This window comes from Zalophus californianus, chromosome 2 (assembly GCF_009762305.2).
Source record: "Zalophus californianus isolate mZalCal1 chromosome 2, mZalCal1.pri.v2, whole genome shotgun sequence".
Classification (NCBI taxonomy): domain Eukaryota; kingdom Metazoa; phylum Chordata; class Mammalia; order Carnivora; family Otariidae; genus Zalophus; species Zalophus californianus.
In genome coordinates this window covers 5,879,786-5,885,785 of record NC_045596.1, presented here as the reverse complement: position 1 = coordinate 5,885,785, position 6,000 = coordinate 5,879,786, and positions in this window count along the sequence as shown.

The window sequence follows — 6,000 nt, the reverse complement described above, 5'->3', positions numbered from 1 at the left end:
ACAGCCCCCGTCCTGAGGATTAACTGGTCCCCTATGTGCACGTGCCCAGGCTGACCTGCCCCGCACAGAGGACTTGAATGGGTCGTGGACACTGGCCCCCATGGCTGGCGCCCGCCACTGGCCTGGCTCCCCATGATGCCAAGCAGGGCCCTGGGGGCCCTGGAGTGCTGGCTGTCACGGCCATGAGTCACCAGGCTCAGGCAGCCAGAGTGCGCCTCTACCCTCCATGACGTGAGTGTGCGGCCTGACCTTGTCGGGGGTGACAGAACTGACGCTGGGGGGTCACATGCTGGGGACCCGTGGGGAAGCCCAGTGACGAAGACAGAATGCCGGTGTCACAGGCTGATTTTTAAGGCATCTCAGCTCCATCCTCTGCTCACTTTTGACACAGTGAGGACAAACTTCGGCTTTAGCACCTCCATATCCACCTCTTTCTTGCAGGTGAGAGGAAATAAACTGACCTGTGAAAAAAATCAGAAGTGGGACCTGATGAAGTGGCATGGGCCCTGGGTATCTGGAGTCTGGAGTCTGGGGTCCGGCGGGTGGGCGTGAAGAAGCTGTATAAGCCTGTGCAAGCCCACACCGCTCTGACCCTCCGTTTCCCAGTCTGTAAAATGGGCAAGCGGACACGGGCTCCCCCAGCCCTGCAGTTCGAACAGTTTAGGACATTTCCTGATGCAGAGCATGCATCAAGGCCCTGGGGACGGCACATCTGGGCCTCCCCAGGTCCACTCACATCTGCTTTTCTTGGGTCGCGTGAGTCACAGATTTGTGAATGCCGGGAAGAATGCCTGGGGAGTGCCTTGCCCAACTTCAAATGCAGAAATGCCCTCTACCTTCTTCCTGAGAGTTGATGTCTTGTCTCTTCTTGACTACTCCAGGGACGGGGAACTCACCCCATGCCCAGACCAGTCAATTTCCCTGCTGGACAGTTCTGACTGGGGGACGGTCCTTTAGAACAAGTTAAACACTATTCCCTGCAACTTCTATTTCTGCCTCTTAATTTTATGTTTTGGCAGAAATCAGAACAGAGCTAATAATCACATAGCCACGGAGAGCTCCTGTCTATTCTGTTCTAATTCTTCCCATTTTCGGGTTGAACACCCCCATATCCTACCTCTGACTCTCCTAGCAGCTGAAAAACGTGTGTATTGGAAGGCCCTTCCTCCGGGTTGGGGCACATGCTGGGACACGTGCCTTAGCTGTACCCAGTGGATATCATCTCCCTCATTCTGGCCATTCTACCCCTGTTGATGTGGCCCATGGTGCCTTACATTCAATGCATTTACACTGATATGGGTGAGGCCCTCTGGATTATTTTCTAGGTGAAAATGTAACAGGTTTTCATGGGCTTGAATCTTAATTAGTGACTAACAATCCAAAAATCTATGGGGAAATGTTACAGAAAAAAGTCATCTGGGGACATGGGAAGTAGCTTCTATGCTACCCATCCTGGTCATCTTGCCTTATAAGATCCAGGAATCATCCCCATCCCTCCACTGCCCCTGATGACCCAATCAGTTGCCTTCCTATACCTCTACTTGTCACCAACTCTCCAGCGCCCCCTGCTGCCTCATAGGAGCAGCCTCCTGCGGGGGGGGGGGGGGGGGACGGGGGTCTTCTTGCCCCCAGGCCTGTCCACCCCCCCACCACAGCAGCCAGAGTGACCTTTCTAGAACACAAGTGTGGTCAGACATCTCCTGTAATGTGATTTATAATAAGAAATATATACTTGGTCGACGTCCCTGTTTCTGGTGCAGAGCTCCTAAAACTTTATTTCTATGTGATGAGAGCAGCAAAAGTACCTTTTTGTTATGTTAATGAGGCGATGTTTGGAAAGCTCCTAAGGATGGGGGCTGGCTGCTGGTGGAACCAGCCCTAGGAGGGGAGGGTTGGAACTTGCAGTCCCATCCCCTACAACCTCCAGGGTGGGGAGAGAGTTGGAGATTGAGTTCAGTCACCAATGGACAATAATGTAATCAGCCATTGCTATGTAATGAAGCTTCCACAAAAACCCCAAAGGATGCAGCTGGGAGAGCTTCCATGTTGGTGAACATGGGAGATTCTGGGAGAGTGACATTGGGGAGAAGGCAGGGACCTCCATGCCCTCCGCATGCCTTTCCCCGTGTGTCTTTTTTATCTGGCCATTCTGAGTTCTATCCTTTTATGATAAACCAGTAATCTCGCAAGTAGATTGGGGCCCTGTGTCCTGTGAGCTGCTCTAACCAGTTAACCGAACCCAAGGAGGAGATCGTAGGAACCACTGATTTATAGCCAGTCGGTCAGAAGCGCAGGTGACCACCTGGACTTGCAATTGGCATCTGAAGTGGGGACAGGCTCGTGGGACTGAGCCCCGACCCCGTGGCGTCTGACGCCGTGTCCAGGTAGATGGTGTCAGAATTGAGCTGAATTTCAGGACACCCGGCTGGTGTGGAGAATTGCTCAGTGGTGTGTGAGCGGGGTGGGCGGCGGCGGGGGGGGGGGGGTGCCGATATGTTGGTGTCAGAATCATACCTCCCCGTTTTGAACTCTCCCATACCTCCACCCCAAGTCCTGTAGGATGAGACCTGCTCTCTTTAATTCAGTGTTCAAAGCCCTTCACCAAGTGGCCTGACCACCTTCCTTTTTCTCTCTCTTGGGTTCCCTGGAATCCACCCTCTCTGTCCTGGACACCGGGGTCTACCGGCTACTCCCTGCACACCTGACGTTTGCCTTCTCTGGCATCTGTACCTGCTGCTCCCTGCAGCTTCATACCTGCCTCACCTGACTCCTGCTTACTTCAAAACCTACTTCCTATGTCTGTCACCTCCTCTCAGGAGCCCTCCTGATGTTGGAACACTAAGATAGGCACCTAAGTGCCCGGCAATGGTCAGGACATCCCTCTCTCAGAGTCACTTCCCTTTCTACGTTAGCTCAGAGCAACAGAACTAGGAGCTCACATTTGCCCTGCCCAGGACTAGCCAATTTTATAGGAAGCAAAACCCTGTTCACTCATTTGTTTTTTATTCACCAAATATTTATAGAATTTCTGCAACGAGTTCATGTTATAATAGATGCTGGGGACACAGCAGTGAGCAAAGCAGACAGAAGTCCCTGTCTCTGTGGCGCTGACCTTCTAGTTGGGGATGCAAACGTTCAATGAAGTGAATTTGTAAAATGCACGACATCATGGTGTGTCCCAGGATGAGCAGTGGTCAGAGCAGAGTGGGTGGTGGGAGAGAGGTGAGCTAGGAGGTCCAAGAGGGGGTGGTCCAGATCTTGTAGGATCTTGGGGGTCATGGCTGGGACTTTGGCTTTTACTCCGAGTGGCACCAAAAATCCCTGGAGGACAGTGAGTGGACGACTTGTAGGATCAGATTACCTTTCCAGGGGGACTCCTGTGGCTGCTACAGGAGGTGAAAGAGGTTGCGGGGGGGTGGGCTGGAGGCAAAGGAGGGAGCAGGGAGACCAGAGAGGTATGTTAGAGGCAGTGGTGGGCATGGCGAGAAGGAACTATGTTTGGGGTACAGTTGGTCATGACTATGGGCTGCACTTGGGAGGACATTTTACTTTTAGCCCAATTTTAATGATGCAGAAATGGAGACACAGAAATGTTAAGAAATGTGCCCAAGGTCACATAGTTAAAAGTATTCGTGTGTGGTAACCAGAGAGCTCGCACATCTGTCCCCCTCAAGCATGAGATTCCTGGGGCGGGGCATGTCCGACCCATCGCTGTGCCCCACATTGAGCTCCACCCTCCTCCGCCCCGGGGACCTGCGCACAGCAGGGGCTCCGCACATTCGACTTGAATTTCTCTGCATCTCTCCCGCGCCCGCCGTTCATTCTGCCCAGTGGCCACTAGAGGGCAGCGGTGCCTTTCCCTCCGCACAAAGTTTCCAGCACCGCTTCAACCAGAGTCAACCTTGTCTGGTCCCCGAACAAGGTTGAGAGGTAGGGACCCAAATGGTGACCAACCTTCCATTAACCGCAACCCCCTGCCCGAGCCAGAGGCAAAGAACGCATTTGAGGACCCTGAAGGAGATTGGGCTGGACCAGCAAGACCCGCATCAGTATGCCTCCCTGGGGTCCCTCATCATCTATGAGAAAGTGATGCCAAGGCTTGCCCAGGTCACCCAGGGATTGATACCAGAATGGCTGCTGGGTTCTCTGGGACCTGCTCCAGCCCTTCTCCCAGGTGATACCGTCCCATGTGTGACCCCAGGGGCTTCCGCCATCCTAGCTGACACCGGGAAGCATGGGTTGGGGGTTGTGCAGGTGCACATGGTGGTCAGATCAGAGGAGGTCCCTGTGGTTGTGGGTGGGGTTTGAAGCCTGGAGGGGCCAGCCAGGGAGGACACCGGGGGCGGGGGCAGCCTTCTGGCCAGGCACTGGTCTATTTTATTTTGTCCACAGACTGGAGAGCAGTAATCGCGGAAGGCAAACATCGCTGTTTCTCGCTTCGGTTGTTGGTGGCATTGAGTGTGGATTGATTTTCAATTTTTTAAAAATTTTTTATTGTTATGTTAATCACCATATATTACATCATTAGTTTTTGATGTAGTGTTCCATGATTCATTGTTTGTTCATAACACCCAGTGCTCCATGCAGAATGTGCCTTCTTTAATACCCATCACCAGGCTAACCCATCCCCCCACCCCCCTCCCCTCTAGAACCCTCAGTTTGTTTTTCAGAGTCCATCAAAGCATCTACATGCCACTACAACTTGACCTTTGAGAACCCGCAGTCACTTCTAGAAACGCACATAGAAAGGTCACATGGATGCTTGTTTCCAAAATCCCTGCATAAATATTTGCTCAACCAGCTGAGAGCCTTGTTTGCATGTGTTAGTCTGTTTATAATTAATTACATTCGGCAGGGTTTCCCCTCTGCAGCCCAGCCCCAGGCTAGTTTCCAGGACACCCCCTCTCCTGTTGATGGCCAGCACATCCAGGCAAAGCTTCTGGCCTTTTCCAGACAGCCTCCGCTCTCCCTGACTCATCCCTAGGCGATGCCTGGGTCCCGCCCTGCTCTCCCAGCCTCACCTCCCTGCTTCCTTGAAGCATCTTAGTAATGGCAGTTGCCAACATTCCCTGAAGTGTCACTGAGGTCACGCTGTGCCAGCCTCTTTACAAGAGTTCTCCATCCAATCACTCCCTCACATGACTCTTGGTGCGACCTTGTTCAGTAGGGATTATTATTCAACCCATTTGACAGATGTGGAAACTGAGGCCAAGAGATGCTTGTAAGGGGAGGAATTAAGGTATGAACCCAGGAGCCTGGCTCAAGAGGTTATCTTCTTAACCTGTGTGTGGTATTCGGTCCTGCCCAGAGCCATCTGATAGTATCCTGGATGCTCTGAGTCGGGGGGGGGGAGTGTGCCCACGCCTCTAGTTGTTCCCTCCCCCATGCCCTCCTTCCAGTTCTTTCCTTGTCTGGCAACGGCAGCTGTCTTTCAGGTTCCCTCTTAGACCCTCTACTCCAGGGGTCTTCCTAATCTCAGGGCCCCTTGCTGGTAACGAGGCAATTCTCAGTTTGCACCCAGGGTTCATCCACCGTGGGAAGAAGGAGGCTCTCCATCCCTGCTCTTGATTATGTGTCTACACCCCTTTGTTTCTGGGTGATGATGATTCTACAGCCGCGAGCCCAGATGTGTAGGCGGGAAGAGAATCCTCGGGCTGGAAGCCTGGCCCGAGGCCGCTTCTGCATTCAGGGAAGCCACTGTACCTTCTGAAGGTTCCGTTTTGTCCCCTTAGGAATGGAGAAATCGGTTTGGTTCTGAATACACCTCGGGGTTGTTGGAAACACAAAATGAAACATGGGCCAGTGTGTCTACCTGGGCTCGTAAACCATGCAACGTCAGAGGACACAGAGGCTGGGATGACTCCCAGGGCTGAGGGGGGACCAGGAAGGGTCGGACTGCTCCTTCTGCAGGCAATCCCTCGGCCGTGCCCATGCTCTGAAGGGGACACTCATTCCTGGGGCCCAATCTCCTTGGAGGAAGCACAACCTGGGGCCAGAGAT